General features: G+C 40.4%; 1 long non-coding RNA gene across 2 annotated transcripts; it reads right to left on the reverse strand.

The window, feature by feature from the left end:
• Positions 1-937: 937 nt before the first annotated feature.
• On the reverse strand, positions 938-17,220 carry LOC148675404 (uncharacterized). 2 transcript variants are annotated; one of them, XR_015935522.1, is made up of 3 exons: positions 17,092-17,220; positions 4,249-4,697; positions 938-1,982 (listed from the first exon to the last, which is right to left on the reverse strand). It is a non-coding gene; the product is annotated as an uncharacterized LOC148675404 (long non-coding RNA). The 2 variants fall into 2 exon arrangements; XR_015935521.1 differs by lacking the exon at positions 938-1,982 and having other exon boundaries at positions 3,421-4,697.
• Positions 17,221-21,343: the final 4,123 nt, after the last annotated feature.

Consider the following 21,343-nt stretch of genomic DNA (forward strand, 5'->3'; position numbering starts at 1 on the left):
AGACCTTTTTTTCCATTAATAATATTGCCTGCATTAGGCAATTTCAATCACTGTCCGATGCTGAGAGCCTGATTCATGTGTCTATAATATCAAGGCTTGATTTCTCCAGCTCTATAGGGTCCCCAACTCTCTTCTCAACAAGTTGTAACATGTTCAAAGCTCTGCGGCTAGACTTGTAACTCACACCAGACGTTGGCAGCATATCACTCCTACGCTTAAGACTCTACATTGGTTGTCAGAAAATTCACGTATTCCACATAAGGTCTTGTTACTGACATTCGAGGCTCTAAACAATTTGGCTTGATCACATACAGTATTTCTGAACTCCTTCATATTTATACTCCCTCACGCAGGCTGTGTTCAACTGAGGCTGGTCCTCTGCTCACTGTCCCCAGGACTAAATCTTTGGTGATTGTGCATTGTCTGTTGCTGCCCTAGTGTTGTGGAATGACCGACTTTATGAGAGATGTTCTTTGACCCTCTTCAATTTCAAACTTAAAACTTTCCTCTTTACCAGAGTCTATGTCTGATTGCGCTATATTCCATCTGTATAAACCTCTAAGCTCGTGTTTATTTTTTTCCTTTTACTCATTATACTAGTTTGTCCTTGTCTTTATCACTTTGTATAGTGTCCTTGGGTTTGGAAAGGCAGTTTATAAATTAAAGTGATTATGAAAAAATGAACCTACATTTGATACAGTTCATTCGAAACTGCTACCCTCGAAGAATGGGTGTAGATGTTTTGGGAGACCGTGCTTCATGTTGTCCTAATTAGTTTTACATCCAGTGAAAACTGTGAGTTGTTTAACCGCAATAAATATTGTATTTTAGGTTTATGTGTTAGATATAAAGTTAAACATCTCTTCAAAAGTCAGCCTTCGAATGCCATAAATAAACCAATACAAAGTAAAGAATCACAAGACTTTTAAACAAGGCATTTCTCTTGTGAACCAATTCGGCATTTATTTTAAATATCTAAAACACGTAATTTCCCCCACACTGCCATCAGTGCTACCTCCCTTCTGAGTTTCAATCAGGGTTCAGAAAATCAGCCTCCTCCATCCTGTCCCTCAGAGAACGAAGACTATCCTTGTTCAGAACATCATGCAAAGAAGAGAACTCGTTAGCTGTTTCGGGTTATGTGCCCCAGAAATCTTTAGCACAAATTAGACTTCTTTATATATATTTTTTTCTACGTACAGTATATAAGCAGGCAGTTAGGCGGCTTTCTGGTTTCAAAACATACATCTCTAACGAGATAGAAGCTCACACTTTCATCACGCCCATGTCTCGTTGATTGGTCACGTTTCCTTTGCTGTCTTACCCCCCCCCATTGCTAATGCATAACAGAGAACACATTCTGGGGAATGTACTTCAGACAAGGAATTTTTGTCTGAATCCACTGCCCTTTCACACTGTTTATAAATCACATTTGAAGTTGTTTATTGATATAACAAGTAAAGAAGGGCAATTGTGTGATATGATGTGTGAAGTGTACCACAAGAAGCACAATCTGAGGTAGTTAGAGTTTCTGTCATGGGAGCCGGTCCTGACTCCCGTGAAGTGTTGTTAAAGACCCCATGCGGGACTGTATAACCTGGAACTGACTGGAGGAGGACATCAGGGAAGACACGGCGAGGAATGGACGGGATGACAGACAGGGGAAAGTGAGGGCAGTGATCCGGCGCTCGGGTGGCATGACGTACTGTAGGCGAACAAGTCCAAAACCAGGGCGCAGTCCAATATCCAAAGCCGGGAGGCCAATCCATAACGAAACTGGTTTAAAAACAGGGATCGGGAATGTGGAAACAGGAACATGGAAAAGTTAAAAACATAACGGGACTAGACGCTCCGAGCCCCGGGCAGAGTGGTCAGGACGCTGTGGAGAAGCCTGTGCCCTCAGCTACTCCTGAGCCCGGTGATAGGCGAGCTTCTGGACATCTGTCTTCCAAAGCTGAGGCCTGAGCTACGGAGACTCTGGGCTTAAATAGGGAAAAAGGGAAAAAGAAAATGGTTAAATAAAACTAGGGACAATACGTAAAGGGTAGGAGTGCCCTCTAGAGGAGGGATGACGACCTTGACAGTTTCCCCATTGCAAAATGTAACTGTAGTAAGGCAGTCTTAGCCAAAGTTATTTTATACTCCGTTAAACTGAAACTCTAAAAAAAGATAGCAGACAAAACAGGGGTTGGGAGACACTGTCTTTGTAAATGATATACTGTATCACCAGCATGGAGGGCTATGTAAATGTTGAGTGTTGACAAAAATAAGGGTAGAAATATTGGATTGAAGGACAGCTAAACGAGTGGCTTCAAAGACAAGGCAAACAACAGACGTGAAAGTGAGCATCACTGACAAGTGCCCATTACTGAAGCACAGCACCATTGCTGAAGGCCTGGCATTTATGCATTTGAACATGAAACCTGATCTCAGACAATTATGACCTAGAACCCACCACAGATATTCCCGTCTGAGACGATTGAAATCTTTCTCCGCGTTCAATGGCTGATCAGCACAGAGGGTGGCCACCTCTGTTACTGTGTGCATACTGTGGGACAGGAGGTGAATACTGCAGATATAAGGTGCTCTATAATAAAGTGTGATTGTGACAGACTAATTTGGTATATAGACCTCCAGGCAGCATGATAGTAGCTTAGCCAAAGGGTTGGCTTTATGCAAAGAGAAGACAAGAGAGATTTTGTTAATGGGAATACACTGTAACAACAGACAAGACATCCGTCTGAAACAAAACCGTCTCCATAGCAGTACATGTCATTTCAAGCAGCAGGAGACCTAACTGGGGCCAGGAAGTGAGTTAAGTTCAGGAACGCCATCAATGCATAGTTATTTACATTTTGTGATATGTCACTGCCAGCCGTATCTCAGTAAGGGATATAAGTGCATCCAACACAGCCCCTACTGCAAGATAAAGACTGGGTAAAAGACTGGAGAAACTTCATATGATTCTTTTGGTTATATTTCATGTCCAGATTGCCTAATGTAGCGTAAACAGGTGAAATGCAGTAATACCTGCCCCCTGTGTTGATTTAATAGCAAGAACATCTGCAAAGAGTTTATTGCTGCAGAGCTTCAAAGCTGGTAAGTGGCTGGGTCACATGCCATGAAAGTAGCAATTATGCCTACAGTAGGTCTATGTATAAATAACCCTGCACAATGTCTAAGCAGCAAATTTAATTCTGTTCTAACAAAGTCAATTTTCAGTGCTTTGGCCTGAATGAATCGAGTTGCTGCTCTAAAAGAGATGACTTGCTTTCTAATTCAGTAATTTAACTAAGATTCACTATCTTACTACAAATTATCTTTAAAGAAGCTTCCCATACAATGTGGGGTTATTGACCAAACCATTATTAAAATCAAGAAACTTGATTTTAACTTGAAATTGCATCCAAAACATCTCACTTTGTAGTAATGTAATATTGTAATTAATATCAATTAATGTTAATATTGTAATTAATACAATTAATACATCAATTATACAATTAATACATACAATATTGTAATTATGTAATGTAATGCTGACAATGACAAATAAAAATTTAACAGCACCACAGAAAAAACATAGTTAATTCTGCAACTAATATTTTGTAACAATTCTTAACAACTAGTACATTTGGTAGGATAATATAGTCCACAATCAATCCCAGTAAAAACAGAAATATCAGTGATGGATATTGGGGACAAATGTCAAAAAGGGAGTAGACAATACCTTGAATGAAAAACAGGGACAGCAGCTGCTAAGCAAAAAGGCTGTGACAAAATGAACATAATAAGAACAAGAAAGATGAAACCCTTAACTTCGCTCTGTAACAGGGAACCCACCACTCCACCACCCTGAACAAGAACACAACTAGGAATCCACCCCCCCCCCTCAGAAGGAACTGAAGGATCTGGGAAAAACTCCTCTTAGAAATGTATTGTCCTTGTCAAATCCCTGACTTTGATCTTGTCTGTACAAGACGTCCAAACACAAACCCCTACTGTATATCACTCAAAAACATCAGAGCAAACAATTCCTCTTAAGAGACAGTGGGGAAAAGGTCACATATACATGTACGTTATATAAACTGCTAATCAACTTGAAACCCTCAGGGGAAAAAAGAAAATCGAAATCAATTTACATTTGCTTGAATGTCCTCCTTAACAATGGGAGAAGCTAGTAACAGCGTCATGGAGGATAATTGTGTGGACATACAGTATGTAGTGCCAACACTTATCTGTAGCACTGACCTTGTGATGTTCTTGAATAAGAGCAATGACTCACAATCCATTCATATTTAGACAGGTGGAGAGGCAAGGATGGGGTAGTCCTTGAAATAGGCCAACCTGGCCAGATCACCGGGATGCTCAGTGTTCAAAGAGAGGACAAGAGTCTGTCTCTGCCCTTTAACTAGATTAACATTTTTGTTAATGTTATAATGCTGTTATAATGCTGTCATCATATGCGCAGGATGGAGACATGCAGGGTGACCACAGCCGAGTGGGGTTTAAGGGCTAACGATTCTCAGACGTGTGAACTCTGTGAACTCTTGAATAGAATGCCGAACACTTCAAGCAAGGCCACAGTCCAGAGTGCGCTGCAGGCCAGGAAGACCGCAGTCGTACAGGGAGGCTCAGCAGCGAGAGAGCCAGGCCGGAGCAGGACAGCAGCGAGCGTGAGGAACTCCTGGTGCGAGTGTCTGCAGAAAGAATGAGAAAGACCAACAATCTCAGAGAAGATTGCAGAAAGATCACTGTAAGAACTCTGGATCCTTAAACCTGGAAGGGATTGGGAAAAGCGACAATCCTGGAGGGGATGGTCCAGTTGGATTGTCCACTGGGAAGAGCGACAGTCCTGGAGGGGATGGTCCAGTTGGATTGTCCACTGGGAAGAGCGACAGTCCTGGAGGGGATGGTCCAGTTGGATTGTCCACTGGGAAGATGCTCAGAGATGTAAAGGGACAGCAACCTGCTGTGGAGTGAGAGCAGCACTGTCTGTATGTGCACTGACCCTGTGAGTTTGTATGAGTTTAGCAAGTTAGTATATGCCAGTACGTGAGCTACAGTAGACAGACCCTCCCCGAGGTGATTCGGGGTACTGGGGGAGAGAGTGGGGTCCGTCTGGCTGCAGACCTCTGGTGTTGAGCGAGTGGTGGCGGCCAGGAGAGGGAGGAACTGATGCTACACAGTGTGTTGGTGAAGCTCAGTGATGACTGGGCACGAGCGAATGTACACAACCTGGAGTGAGGTGCCAGAGAGATTGTGGGAATGAGCGTTAAGTTAAGGAAAGCGCGTTGAGTCTCGGCACGAGTGGTGAAGTGCGATAAGAGAGTCGGGGTATGTAGTTAGAGTAAGAGGCTGGAGTGCGAGAGTGGGGCTCTCACCCTGTGTGTGCGAGATCCAGCCCTGTGGCGTCAGGAGGCCCTACCTGGAAACCTGAGGCCTGACTGATCGCGAGAGGACCAGTAGCTGTTATAGTGTGGAGGAGCAGGAGGCTCCAGTGTAGAGAGTGTGACATCTGGGAGTTGGAGACTCCACGGCTCCATGGAGTTTCCAAAAGGGACTATCCAGAGGGCGAGAGCCGGAGCTGGAGCTCTTCGAGCCCGGGGAATCTGCGAGCGAAGGACTCCTCAAAGTGAGAGACCCCCAGTACGATCTCAGAGGAGTGGCCTGAGTGAGCTGGAGGCGTGGGATCAGAGAGTCCACGAATCAAGGGCCCGGAAGTCTCTGACAACGTGGCCACACGTGTCCTGCCACCCCGATGAGGGAGCCTAGAATATCACCAATCTCCGAGGAGAGTAAGTGCAAAAGTGCAAAAAAGTTCCCCAGAAGGCTGTGAGGGACAAAGTGGTGGCCACTAAATCTGTGGCCTCACAACAGGTTTAAGTTCTCATTTTACCTGTGGCTGTAGCCTTGCTTAAGTGCGTGGATATGTGTATTGTTCGTTTGTGTGTTTTCTTTATTTTGTCTGTTGCTGTAAAACAAATTGTCCCCGTGGCAATAATAAAGCCACTCATTCTCTGAGCAAATAACTATGAACAGTAAAAATTAATACTGTATAAATAACAGCTGTTCGCTGAGTTCCTGCATTGATCAGACACAGTGAGCAGCTGATAGATGTAATTGATATAATATAAGAGAGTCAGTCCAAGTTAGAGCAGTACATGAGACTGCAGTGGCGCCTGTGGTTGTCTGTGGCACGTCAATATACCGAGGCTCTATGTTATTGTGATCATTTCCGCTGTTCTTTAGTGAGATGCTTCCCTTTCTCTTAGTATATTAGGTATTAGGAGTCACAGAGACCTGCTGTACGCTTTGGTAATGTACAGCCTGAGCTGTTTAAAAATCACATCCACGCATGCAGTTTCATGGGAATAGAGTTAAACAGCTGAGACTGTGATGCACTGCCCTTACAGATTGATAGCTCCAAGGACACAGAAGCCCATCGAGTACCATTCTGTGGGTGTATGTTAAAGGAGAAATCTTTCGTGACAGTTTTGAAATTTATTTTTAACTTTTTTCCTTTGTGCATAATACTGTATAGCACAGTGTCAATACAGGCTATGACACAACTGAAAAATTGACAGGGTCATAATGTGGTTTGTAATGGATTGATTAATCACCCTGTCATTTTAACCTTTGCCTTTCAGATATTTCATAAGGCGAGCTACGATTTAATTGTGTCTTTAACTGAGCCTTATGATCCAGTAGCACAATATACAAATACTGTAACTATCTCTAACTAAAACTGGTCATCTTTCCCTTTTTTCAAAATGTGTTGCTAGGTTACCTCAAGAAAACGGCAAACCTTTTTGCAAGAGGATTATTAGCCTAGTATTTGAAGAGCGAGGCAATGATGGACAGAGTTTAGTATTAAGTGTTAAGATGATTCGTAAGGCTAAGGCCTTCAGATTGTTTCTTGTGTGCTTCAGATTAGATCTGGTGTTAATTAAGTTCATTACGTAAATGTTTACTCTGCATCTAAAGAGATTTCTAAAATCCCAGACCCATTAGCCTTCCATCCTTGCATACACAGGTCCTTGTATGTACATTTACTTTAAACTTGATATATATATACTGTATACTGTACATATTGCCCTCATTTTGTGACAGCACTCATGTTTGTCCTTGTACCTCTTGCTCTTTAAACTTTATGCTCCACTTAATGCTGTTACCGCGAGACACTCTGGAATTAAAAATGATTCTTGGATGCCCATATCTCATAGCGTAGAGAAAAATGGTTTTGATGTTTTGAAGAGCTTGTACAGCCTGTGGGGACTGGCTGGTAATGGCATTTCACAGTATTGATTTTCTGCAAGATGACAGGGCTCGTTTACCTGGGCCATTGAGTATAAGCATAAGAACATAAGAAAGGTCTGCAAATGAGAAGGGCCGTTCAGCCCGTCTTCTGTATTTTGTAGTCCATTGAGTCTAAAAAGTAATTCGGTCATTTATAAAAAGTTTGGGCCTCAATCATCTACCTGGGCAGCCCCCTTCTCTTTCTTAAACAAATCCCACCGAAGTTTACAGCTGTGATCCTGTGTGCTTCTCTCACTACGGGGTGTGAAACAGTCCTCTAGGTTGAACATATAATTTTCGCGTTCTTTTGTGTTACATTATGGCATATGGCATTATTTTTGCCATTGATTGACACAAAACAGTCTATAATGTCAAGGTGAAAATAAAATTCTTTGGATCCTCCTTAATTTATTTATAAAAATAAACCCTCAGCCGGTTTTCCTCCGGGGTTTCTGCACTTTGCTGTATCTATTTTGCCCTCTTTGTTCACAAGTCTTCCAGGCCCTGATGCAGCAAAGCTTCCCCATAGCGCAGGGGGGGTGAGTTTTTCAGATAGTCACTGTATATCCCTTAGGATTGAATGTAATTTGATCAAGTCTTCTCTGTTCTAGACTGAAGAGATTTATCTGCCTCAACTTGTCCATATACTGTCCATATATGACAGATACGACAGTCGGTTTTATGACTTCCCCCGAGACCAGCAATCATTTTTGTGCTCTTCTCTGAACTCTTTTTCACATTATAAGGTCTTTTCTGTGGTAGAGTGACCAAAACCTAACACACTATTCTAGAAACGGTCTTACCAGTGCATTGGAGAGTTTAAGAATATTAAACTCTTAAACTCAAGTATTGTGTTTTTCATTGCCTCTAGGTATTAAATTATTAAGATAAAGTGAAGATAAACATTTTTAAGATTAAGATTATACTCACAGTCTCACAACATCAGTCACATTGGTGACTTCAGTTGATGGAACTGAAATCAGACACTTAAAATGATGGAATTTAAATACATTTGTATTACTGTTGACCCTATGCTATCATTCCAAGGGTATTGTTTTTCACTGGCTTACAAAATTTAGAATGAACTTTAAGGTTCAATCCAGCTTCAGGTTATATTACGATATATTGCATGAGAACAGTTCAAGTCGGTTAAAGTGGTTGGCAAATGACACGACATGACTTTGTTACAGCTATAGGTGACTAGGAAGTGTCTCTAAGAAGTCTAGATAAGGTCTGTGACACCTGGCAGTGTCAACATTTCCAGCTTCAAAGCAGAGGGGATGTTTTCTGAGGTTATAATAATAATTGCTTACACTTATATAGCGCTCTTCTGGACACTCCACTCAAAGCGCTTTACAGGTAATGGGGATCCCCTCCACCACCACCAGTGTGCAGCCCCACCTGGATGGTGCGACAGGAGCCATAGTGCGCCAGAACGCTCACCACACCTCTGCTATCAGTGAGGAGGACAGCAGAGTAATGTAGCCAATTCATAGATGGGGATTATTAGGAGGCCATGATAGGTGAAGGCCAATGGGAAATTTGGCCAGGGCGCCGGGGTTACACCCCTACTCTTTTGAAGAAACGCCCTGGGATTTTTAATGACCACAGAGAGTCAGGACCTCGGTTTTACGTCTCATCCGAAGGACGGCGCCTGTTTACAGTATAGTGTCCCCTTCACTATACTGGGGCATTAGGACCCACATGGACCGCAGGGTGAGCGCCCCCTGCTGGCCCCACTAACACCTCTTCCAGCAGCAGCCTTAGTTTTTCCCAGGAGGTCTCCCATCCAGCTACTGACCAGCTCACATCTGCTGAGCTTCAGTGGGCTGCCAGTTGTGAGTTGCAGAGTGAAATGGCTGCTGACTTACAGCATGTAAGAGATGTAGGGGGTCCAAAGAAAAAACATTTTGCATTACCTCCGTTCTATGCATTACAAAGTAAGACCTGCAGCTCAAGTGTATGAATTGCATGTGATATAACAATTTCATACTAGGCCCTCTTGCTCTGTCCTGCACCCTGATGGTCTTAACAACTATTGTCCTACTCTCACAAATCTTCTGTACTAGAAAATGGTATCTCACAGCTAATAAGCTGTTTGAAACATTGAAATTGAGGTAAAGAGAACAAAGTACTGAAACAGCCCTGTCATGTTGATGGGTTATGATTTAAAGCTATCTCAGACTGAGTATTTGGCAGAAGGAAATCATTTTGCCATTGACACTGTTGTTGCTTTGCCAGTAGAGGGCGCTCATCTCTTGATCTGAAACTCCCTGTTATTCACAGGTATGGTGCCAAGAGACATGCTGTCAGTGGTACCATTTTTTTAAATGGGATATTAAACCAAAAGTAGTAAATCTGATTCTGTATGTTAAAATGTTGGGCATTTTTCACATCACAATCTTTTCTTAAAATGTAAGTTTTTCAAATGTAAACTTTAATAAAAATCTGGCAGTCTGCATATTGCGAACAATAACTTAATTCAGTGCTATGATGGGACAAACTCATTGCATTACACTGTAAATAAAAACATGTCAGTATATCTCATTTATGTACTATATTCGCACATTTCCATTGCATTGCAGTACATGAATGCGCTTATAAAATGACTGCTATAGACAAAAGTGCATGAGAAGCTTATGTGAAATGAGCTTCTCATGCAATAATCTAGAATGAGATAGAAGTAGGATCCTGTGAAAATTAGTTTAACTTCCATAGGTCAATAGCATTCCCTGGTTGGAAGACAACCATGTTGCAGGATAAGAGAGTCCGATCAGCAACAATAGGCCGTGTTTTGCTGAAAGTCTGTTTTATATACTGTGTTGCAGGAGGTAGTGAATCATAGCCTGTGATATTTAGGTGCTAGAAAGGTAGGCTGGTGTTAATAATTTTGTGATATATTTTCAAACCACACTGTAAGAGAAACTGTAAGCACACATATAATACAATATATACAAAAGTCACACGGTAGCACTAACTCATGACTTAAAAAAAACATGAGAATGTTTAACAGATAAGAGGAGGCCTATCTACCTATCTTCCTTACTGTGTAAGCCAGTAGCTAATAGGTTCAAGGATCTCATCCAGCTGTTTCTTGACAGAAGAGAGGTGTCAGATTCGACAGTGAGGCTACAGAAGGTAGATTGTTCCATACTCCCACAATCCTTTGTGTCCTGTTGTTGGTTTTAAACGTCTACCAGGAAGTATCAACTGTTGTCCCTCATTTTTTATGTCACCAGTTTTAAAGCCCATCAGCTTGACTTTGTCAGTGCCTTGAATAGCTGAATCAGACCCCCCTGTAGTCTTCTTTGTTCAAGACTAAAACGTTTCTGTTCTTTCAGGTGGTCATTCCTTTGAGAATCTATCTGGGTGATCTCTTCTGGACTGATTTCAGAGCAGTAAAATCTGTCCTGTAATGTATTTTTTAACTCCAAGACACCTTAGTTGATATTGTGCTGTGATAATAAAAAGTCCTTTTATTATTTATTTTAGCTTCAACTGCAATATTATTTTCTGTCTCTCTCTTGGTCTTTCCAATATCCTACTGTACACACATACATTTTTTAAGCTGTCCACGGAGAAACATTGACGGTTGTGATTTGTGCACAATGATATTGATGTTGATGTGCCACTTGAGATTATTAAACACAATTGCACCAAAACAGTGGAAGAGCCCACCATCTCTGTTTGGATGTGTATTGATTTTTCAGACCAAACAAAACAAAACAAAAGCGTATGAGAACCAGCACTCCGACTGCTTACAGCCATTGGTGTTCCTTTACTTATTGTCACTTTTTTCCCCACCTTTCAGTTTATTTAATTTCTTTCACATGTTGAACATCTTTAACGATTTAAACACACATTTTCTTTTTTACTTGTAATTAGTAACTGGCTAATTGATGATTGAGTGATTGTTATCCCTTTGTTAATGAAGGCATTTATACCCAAGAGTACAAAAAGGTTTTCCTGTTTAAATTTGATAGAAGAAACCACAAGACCCATGAAGTGGCTAACTTCAGAGCTTGTGCTCACACCAGAATTTCTGAAATAATGAAGACACTAAAACAGCATCCTACATAAACGAAAATGGCTGTTTGCCGGTATGGACCTGAGCTGATCACAGTCTGTCCGTGTTTCTTCTGTTGATGTTACGCCACGCCCCCCGAGGACTCGTCAATCCAGCACGGTTCCTAATTAGCCAATTTAGCCTATTTAAGGCTGCTTTACACACTTCCCTCTGCTCGGTATTAGGATTTACCTGGCTAGAGCTACTCTTCCTATTGCTGTGGCTTTCTAGTTGGTTATTGGCTTCCCGACCCTGGTTTGTTCCCCGATGACGTCTCCTGGTTTCGGTTTTGGCATTTTACTGATCGTCCTGGTCTTGACTCTCGGCTTCCTCACGGCTTCCGGCTCCGCTTCCGGTTTTGTACTTTTGCCCGGCTTGATTACCTACGGCTAACGGACCTCGGATTGCTCACTCGACTACACCTCTGGATGTCGTTCTGGTTTCTGCATAGGGTCCTCCCTACTATTTTGTGACAACTGAAGCATGTTCTCAGTTTGTTGGTGGTACCGCTGGTGTAAAATGGCTGTCGCATATAACCCATTGGTTGAGCTGCACTTCAGTGGTTGGAAAAAGAGGATCCCACTAAGAAAAGCAATTTGGGATCCTTTGTGATGAAAAGCTTCATACTGCTACAGCTATTGAGTTTTTCTGGGACCTAAGGACAACTACTGTCCTGACCTACTGTCAACATTGGCAGTTCTCAGGAACTTCAACACAAGCAGTAACTGATGTGTTTCCTGGATTCTAGGGGGCCTGAGACATGTTGATTAAAGATATCTTAAGGTTTGCCTTGATTAGTTCAGTTCTTGGTAAATCATTGAGTGTCATCAGCAGTCTAAGAAAACGGGATACAGTGAGAGAAGGTGACTGGGGGAAGAACACAGGGGAGAGAATAAGGTAGACAGCGAAGGCAAGAGATCCTGTTTCGGCTCAACCGTACCGACCAGATTATATTTTATTATTTTAACCTCATTAAGGGAGCTTGACATTCTGTCTTTTTTTTTAAATAACTCAGATTTCCTGTATAGAGAATCCCTAAGTGAAAATGGTCTCTCCTGGTTAGAAGGTGAAATTTTTAGAATAGGAAGATAGGGTTCCATTCAATTTGTAGCATCCTCATTTATATATATAGAGAGATATTTAATTGTAGATTACATTTTCTTTTATTTAGAAGGCAGGTTTATCTCTCTTTTTAGTCTGTGCAAGTGTTATATAGGATTTTGAATTCTTGACAGCAGTCTGGGTTTTGTTTCAGGTGAGTCTGGGACACCTTGTTTGTAAACAGTAACTTGAATGTTTTATGTAGTGTGCTGTTGCTGTTTCTGTTATTGTCAATATTAATAAATATGCATTTATCCCAGTGTCTCTTGACTAACAACTCTTGCACCAGAGCTGGACCAGAGAGCAAAAGCATATCTTTTACAATTTGAGGGTTATGATTATTTATTTTACATATTGCTTATCCTGCTTGGTTACTGCAGTCTATGTTTTGTAACCCTCTATTTTTCTAACACCCTATTTGCACAAATATAAATACAAGGAATCATATATTCTAAACAGAGTATGATATGATACTTAATTGTCCGATTTCTCAGAAATGTGTTTTAAATCTAAGTAGCTATGGTTTAGATATACAGAAACCCACAAACACAGTACAAATAAAGATTCCTTTAAAAATAAATAACAATACATAAAATCTGTCAATCAATACATATCACAATTACAGGATGATGCCTCACACCACCCGGAGACACTAGAAACCAGTACTCCTTTATTGTGAACTCTTTTATTGAGTAGTTTGAATGAATGTGGGATAAAGGAATTCCTCGTTTTGTCATGTCTGCATTGAGGAACTCCAAAACATCTGTTTGAAGGCATCAGTTTGTAGTTCTACTTGCCGAACATGTGAGAGGAGAATCTAATCTCAACATACTTGGCTTTTTGTCGCACAGGAAGACACCAAACTACTGGCACCAAAAACCCACAGCCTGGGAGGAAAGTAAATTTGCTTTTGTACTTTATTACAAATAAAGTCAATATGTGCCTAGACAGACAGATCGGCGTCTGTGTATATTCCAAGATACAGTAGTTATAGGATGTAACTTACTTAATGTACTCATTATGAATTATGACTGGGGAAGTATGTATCATCCTACTCAAGACAGGACACTTCTTCCAATTTGGCCTTCAGTTGTGAACAATGTTTAGCAAATAAATTCCAACTGTTCAGTGATCTAACAAACTGATCATATTGTGAGTGAACTTGACTTCAGAGTGATTTTATCCCATAAATATTTCTATTACCAGTTCTGGACTTGAGGCTTGTATTTTCTTTAATTGTACTATGGAACAGACATGTCTGCATGCTTCTCTGTACTGTATTGAACCACTGAACCAGCCTTGTAAGTGTTGGGACCATGCCTTGCCCCACTTGCAGGAAGGACTCAATTTTAATTATTATTTATTCTTAGATCACAATCAACAAACTGCACAGACCATATGAAACCCTCAGGTCTCATCTCAAAATGTTCAAGTATTGTGTTTGTTGCTTCATTCCTTTGTGTTTTGTTGCTGTTGCTTATGTTGTTGCTGTTGTTATTATGGTGGAGTTTTATTATTGATAGGATTATGGACACCAATCCTTTAAGATCAACAAAAAACACATCCTTGACATTTTTTTCCCATTTTAAAATGTATATACTGTACATGATGTACAGTATATGCTACTGACAAAAATTCAAAAATACTTTGCTATAAAAACTCTCCAGCCCCTGTTACCATGGGTCAATATATTAATCTTCGGGGCTTCAATCATTGTATGACTGAAAATATATCCCCTCGTCTCAGAATCAAAACATGACAGGATAATTATATTTCTATTATTTGGTACAGTATATTGAACGTAAACTGTTAGAGAAAGTGATGAAGAGAAGAGCTGAAAACCTGTACATATAATATTTTTCTAATATAATATTTAACAGTATAAGCATACACATGAGACAACAAATATTTAGTAAGATCTGAGTAAGGAGGCCGTTTAAGCAGAACGAGAACAGATATAATGGTTGAAATAACGTTGACAAAGACTATGACTGGAAATGAAAAATGAAAAGACATTTGGTTCTAAAATGCCAGGCCTGCAAAATTAAAGAACACTGTGAAGAATCGAGAATTGAAGATGTCTGCACCTGACTGTCAAAATAATGATGTGAAAGATGTAGTTAAGAATAATTTTGACAGCTCTGTAGGTATTATTGATATGCTGTTTGGGCTCAAGTGTCAAAATGCCAGTTTACCCAAGTCTGTGCTTTTGTGACACATACCCTGTGGTTTCTGCTTATTGGGAGTATAATTGCTAAAACTAGAATTAAGCTGTTTTATGTTTGCACTTAACTCTCAGCATTTGCAAATTCCTTATTGACAGATACCTTTCCTCGGGTTTGCCAGGTGCAACATGCTGAAATAAGCCGTTCTCAGCCTTCGCTGTGCTGAATTGATTTGTCGTGATTTGTTGTGACACGAAGTTCACAAACTGTCCAGTATACCAAGAATTTCCAGTGAACATTGAGAAACTGCTCAGGCCCCTATGACCTGCACAAAAAGACAGCATGGCTACTTCACAAAGGTATAAAAGATTAATTGGATTCTGGGACTATCGTACATGTTTGTGTCTATGTGGCCTGTAATGGACTGGTGACCTATTCAAGATGTATCCCACCTTGCATTATATCTGCCAGGATATCTTGTCAGGATAGGCTACAACTCCCCCATGGCTCAGTGTTGGATACTTTGGTTAGGAAGTGGATGGATGGAATATAAATACAATCCTAACATTTTGACCGGTGAGTGTACAGTATACAGAGTGTGCAGGATTTGTTTTGTACTGTAGATGAGAGGGACTTATACTTACTGTAAATAAAGAATTAATCAAGAATGGTGTATTTTAGTATAGGCGTTCTGGAAGGCAAAGAGACATGTTTTGGCTGAAGGAGGCCAGAAGAAGGCTACACAACCCAAAGTTTGTGTCTCTTTTCCTTTCAGCATTCATGTACTAAAATACAGGTCTTTACCTTTACCTGTTTCGTTGCAACCTATACATGCTGATGCAGCTCCTGTACCTACTCAAACTATTTTAGTTTATGTTACTAATGGAAAATTAATCTAAACTTTTTTTGTGCTAGTTTCGTGTATGCCTAAATTAAAAAAAGCAGTGGGTTTATATACTGTATAAGTAATCAAATATGAAGTAAAAGGTATCATTTAATCAAATTAAAAAAATAATGGATGGATAAAATAAAACATATATATTATATTTTAATGAATATGTTTAGCAGCATTGGAGGAACATTTTTGGGGTTTAGGGATGATGTATCGCAAAGTGGATACATTTCTATTGAATTCAATATTTAAATATATCAAGTTCATTTTATCTTTCAACAATTCTGCTATTTTTGTCTTTTGAAAACCATTAATTGCTAAAAAGCATGTCTTTTGAACTATTTTGTAAAACACTTATATTTATAGCTTTCAACACTACCTGCCTTGAATGCTAATATTTTTTTTTCTCTCCAGCACATTGTTTTAGACTTTCCTGACAGCTGTGGCTGTTCTGAGGCCTAACACAAAGACCTAAGCAGCCCACACCTAGAGTACAGAATTGATATTCAAATAAGCCATATGGACTCAAGAAAATGTATTTAGCTGTCTCCATGATACAGACCTTTAAGAGGAGTGAAGGCATTATAAGTGTAATGATTTGAATACCAACTACTTTCATTAATTCAAACAGACTTATTCATCAATTTTGCTTTTGTGAGTTCTGTTCCTTTATTACATACTGTATGTAGCTAGCCAATTGCGTATCAGTCAGAAATAAGTAATTCAGTATTTTATTTTTTGGTGCCTTTAGATTACTCATTTCTCTTGCTTGCATTCCTAAATTACTGGTCCTGGCTACAGTATTCATAGTGTGAATAAGCTGTGATCAAATACAAATCATGCATTTCCAGTTGACTTTCTTATACACGGGTCTGTGTTTTTTAATGTACATACTGTAGCTCTTATTGACTGTGAATTTAAATCAGTGAATTAACCTTAATATCTCTTAGCACAGAAATAGAACAATATTTCAAGATTAATCTCCTTTATTTGTCTGGAAGTGCTTTAGTATCCGAATTAAAATTAATATCTCATTGACTATGCATGACCACATGTGGAGTTTGCAAAAAATACATATATTTGCAAAATATTACCTGCTAATTAAGCCCAGTTTGTTGTAAATTGCTATTACGCAGCAGTAGGTCATTAAATTACATTTTGCTTTGAAAATATCGCAGTTGGAAACCTAAAGTCCTAAGATCTGGATTTGTTTTCCTGAAGTGCCTCACACAGATGCCAAATTAAACAACACATACAGGCAGAAGTGAGTTTACACACATTTCAATTACTGTTAAATTGTTACCTGAAGACCAACACACAGGCATTATGTTTAAGATTACTAATTTATTCCACTAAAGCTTTTATCCAAGGCAACACACATTTGCATCCATTCATATGGCTAGTTATTTTACGAGAGAAATCTGGGTGAAGCTTGATCAAGGGTACAACAGCAGTGTATGGATTTGGACTCACAAACATCCTGGTACAGGTCCAGAACCCTTACCCAGGAAATGTTCCCTAAATACATTAGATCATTCAAGAATTTAATAATAAAAATTGCTTACACTTACATTACACTTTTCTGGACACTCCACTCAAAGCGCTTTACAGGTAATGGGGATCCCCTCCACCACCACCAGTGTGCAGCCCCACCTGGATGATGCGACGGCAGCCATAGTGCGCCAGTACACTCACCACACACCAGCTATTAGTGGCGAGGAGAGCAGAGTGATTAATCTGATTTAATGGGGATTATTAAGAGGCCATGATTGGTAAAGGCCAGGGGGGGATTTGGTCAGGACACCTGGGTAACAAGATTACTCTTTTTGAAAAACGCCCTGGGATTTTTAATGACCACAAAGAATCAGGACCTCGGATTTTCATCTCATCCAAAGGTTTGCGCCTTTTTACAGTACAGTGTCCCCGTCACTAACATGTTTTCTAGCAGCAACCTTAGCTTTCCCAGGAGGTATCCCATACAAGTACTGACCAGGCTCACACTTGCTGAGTGACCTGCAGTTGTGACTTGCGGGGTGATACAGCTGCTGGCTAGTGACTGAAACTAAAGATTTCTGTTTCTAGTTTCATTGTCTAGTTACACAGACTCTCATAAACAACTTCTATGTAAATTCAGGGTATAAATCCATATCACTTAACTAGGGTGTAGTGGTGGCAGGTGCTTTCAATGGGAAGGCAAACATATGGCAAGAATGGATTTACAATCTTCTAGAAAACAGGCACCCAGACAAAGCTGTGTGCTTCAGCCAGCTGTCAGCTCAAAGACCTGCCAGGATGCACAAGCACTGCAGACTGGGGCATTCCACTCACCAGAGAGGCGCTGAAACCCACTGCCAGAATTAGGTCAACAAATAATAGTTGGAAGCAGAATAACGTGTACGCTGTCCCCAATGGCACACTTACTGTACACCCAAGAAAGTATCCAGTATCAAACCTGTGGTCATTTGCAACAGAATATTTGTATGAAAAAGCTATATGGAGAACATCACTCTCTTGTGAGGCACGGGATGTTGTGGTGTGTTCAATTTCACATGTATTAAAGATACCTGTCTTGTGTTTTTACGCTCATCGTTATGGGTTTTTAAGTTAGTGGAGTGAGTGATTAATTTTAGCGGTATCCTTTCTTGCCCAATAATTCGCCAAAGTTATTTCACAGTGCAATGCCTGAAAGAAGACAAAAGGGGTAATATGGGAAACTGCATTGAATCTTCTGTAGCATTAATACCTGTTTAATGTTTTAAGTTCAAAGTTTCTGGATTAGGCAATTTTGTAAAGCTGAAGCAACAGAAAAAAATTTAGTTACTTCTAATATGTTCTGTGTACATCATGCTGTTCTTTTGCAAGATGCTTTAACACCATTCTTTTAAAAGAAATGGAATTTCAGCCCAGGAACCTGATTATTATCAAATTCAAGTTCACGTTTATTTGTCAGTCCAGCCATCCAGTATACAAGCATACAGTGGAACGAAATATCGTTCCTCCTGATCCATGGTGCAAATACAGACAGGACACTGACATAGACATTGTAGACAGGATACACACAGTGCAAAGTGCAGATAGTGCAAATTACTAAGGCAAATACTGTACATAATACAATCTACACACCACACTGGGGGGATTTAAACCCTGTTTCTGGAATTGGGGTGGGTGCAGGTAGATTCCAGGGTGTTGAGGAGCCTGACAGCCTGTGGGAAGAAGCTGTTCCAGAGTCTGGTGGAACATGACACCATGTCTGCCTCCATGTCTGCTCTGGTGGACGGCCACCAGTAGCAGTGACAGATCAATTGCAGGGGTCGATGACTTCCAGAACAACTGGATCTGTCCCTTACTGCCGCAACCTTGCTGGCATGCATCCGCAGGCCCAAGGAGGAGAGGACATGTCCCAGAGAGGCTATCCAATGGAACTTACACTTCCCAAGCTTCGCATGGAAGTGCTGTTCCCTGAGACACAGAAGGACCCATCAAACTTGTCTGACATGTTCTGGAGAGTGCAGGAGTATATCAAGATGTCGTCTAGTTGTCCTCAAAGTCCTAGATGTCATTCGAGAAGTTTCAGAAGCTGGCTGGGGCATCGCAAACATCAAAAGGCATTATCAAATATTCATTATATTTGATACATGTTGAACGCTGTCTTCCACTTGCTGCCCTCCCTGATCAGGGTGTAGGAGCCCCTAAGGCCTGACTTCGTGAAGGTGGCCGCTTGGCTGGCTCTTTCCAGCAGTGATGGTATCAATGGCAAAGTGTACCAGTTCTTCCTGATTTTGATGAGCCCCATGTAGTAGATACAGGGGTGTAAAGATCTGTGTTTTTTGGGCACTAAGAAGAAACCGGATACAGCCAGGGTTGAGGACACGTGGAGGTGTTTACAACATTTTGGCAGTGGAGCTCTGGAACAGCTGAAGACGGGACAGAGATGGTGAAGGGATAAGGGCAGATGCAAACAGGACGGTGCAGAAGGCGAACACAGTCTTTGGGGCTGGAACCGGCTGAGAGACTGCTCTGTGGGGAGGGAAGATAGTTATGAAATAGGAGCCACTGGTCTGGTGCTGAGGAGGAGACTGATGTCGTCGGGCTGATCAGGTTCGGGACTGGTTTGGAAGTCTTCAGACAGAGAATAACTTTTGGAGATGCAGGTAAGTATTTTGAAAGCATCTCAATGGCAGAGCACCATACCAGTTGCATAACTGGGCTTAAATAGGGAGGACTGAGCGAAGCACTCATTAATTGGATGAGGGGGGCTGAGATAAATGGCGTGAACAAGTCCTAATTGCTCTGGATGGCATGCAGCCCCTCATAGGAATGCACTTGTTTTACAAGGAAAACAAGGGCTGCGAGTTATGAACAGGGTCACTGATGGGAATCTCACAATCCCATATCATATTACAGTTTCATGCTGTTTTTAAAAATAATTTGAATAAGCAATATATTTATATATTTATCAATTTAGCACTGAGTCTAGCAATCCAGTGTGTGAGTACAGTGTATTTATTTTTAAAAGAATAATGACCTTGAAGTATGTAATAAATTCAGTCACCCAGTATCACGCTATTCATGCATTTTGTTTGACATGCAAAGTTGAGCTGGTTTTTTAAAAGAAGTACTTTACTGAGAGTTAAGTGATCTACACGAATGTCAGAGTCAATCTTTGTTACTTCTAGTAGTATTATTCTCAATTGGTTTTTATTTTGATCTTTAGCAGAACAACTGAATTTGGCCATCGATTTCAATAAGAATACCCAATGCAGTTTAGGAAGCTTTAATAAATGCAGTTCCTGATTCATCCACTATTATATCCACCAGTTGGATCCACTCTTTCTGTCATTTGTTAAGTACCTTTGTCTACATATAATAAATGCTTCACGTTTCATTTTCCTCTGGATTACTGTTCAAGAAGAGATAAGTGTCAGCAGCACCCATTGGAAAGGTTCACTATTCAGCTTTATACCTGCAGGACTGTAATGAAAAAGCTCAAAATTAATCGCCCTCTTCTACCCACATTGCTAAAACAAAAGCATTACAATTCATTCCTCTAGAGGTAACCTTGAGTTGAATAACACTTTTGTTCCATTTAAATTTCACTTCCCGGAACCTTTCACATAAACCAGACCTGCAGGTATCAAAAAGGGATGCGGAGCCATAAACAACAATGTAGCACAGTCCTGTATTCCACAACAGCCACGTACCACATTTGCTCAGAAAGGAACAAGCCACAACAACTCACCAGATGCCAAATGCTGTCGAAATAAAAAATTCCTGTACCCCAGTCCCATGGAAACGTATATGAAAAGAACAAAGAAAGGTTTGCAGACATCTAAAAATATCAAACAGGCAGCGCTGGAAAGACAATTAAGCAAACGCAATACTCGAATTTCTGTTTGAGGTCAACTGTTCAAACTTGGATTTTTAATAACACAATACTGCCAAGAAAATCTAGCGAGTTCCTTTATTTTTTCCTGTGACAACTGCAGTCGTGTAATGACAGAATAAAGAAATGTGAGGTGTACTCAAAGAATCTTCGACACGATTGTGAACATCCTGTAAGCATACTGCACTGTTAGAATGATTTAGAGAATAACACACTAATGAAGATAAGTTCACTCAGAGTAGGTAAATTACTAATGCCTCCAGTGAAGACTGCAGATTTCTAAACCACTTTGGTTACATATTAAGGCACTATTTTAAATCCATTGAACTGGAAAATCAGCATTCCAGCTCCAATAGAAGGATGGGATTGTTTCATCCTGGGGGTATCCAAATGTTTACATTTGGTAGAACATCTGTGGCAAGACATGAAAATTGTTGTCC

This window comes from Lepisosteus platostomus, chromosome 3 (genome assembly GCF_059453375.1).
Source record: "Lepisosteus platostomus isolate fLepPlt1 chromosome 3, fLepPlt1.hap1, whole genome shotgun sequence".
Lineage (NCBI taxonomy): Eukaryota > Metazoa > Chordata > Actinopteri > Semionotiformes > Lepisosteidae > Lepisosteus > Lepisosteus platostomus.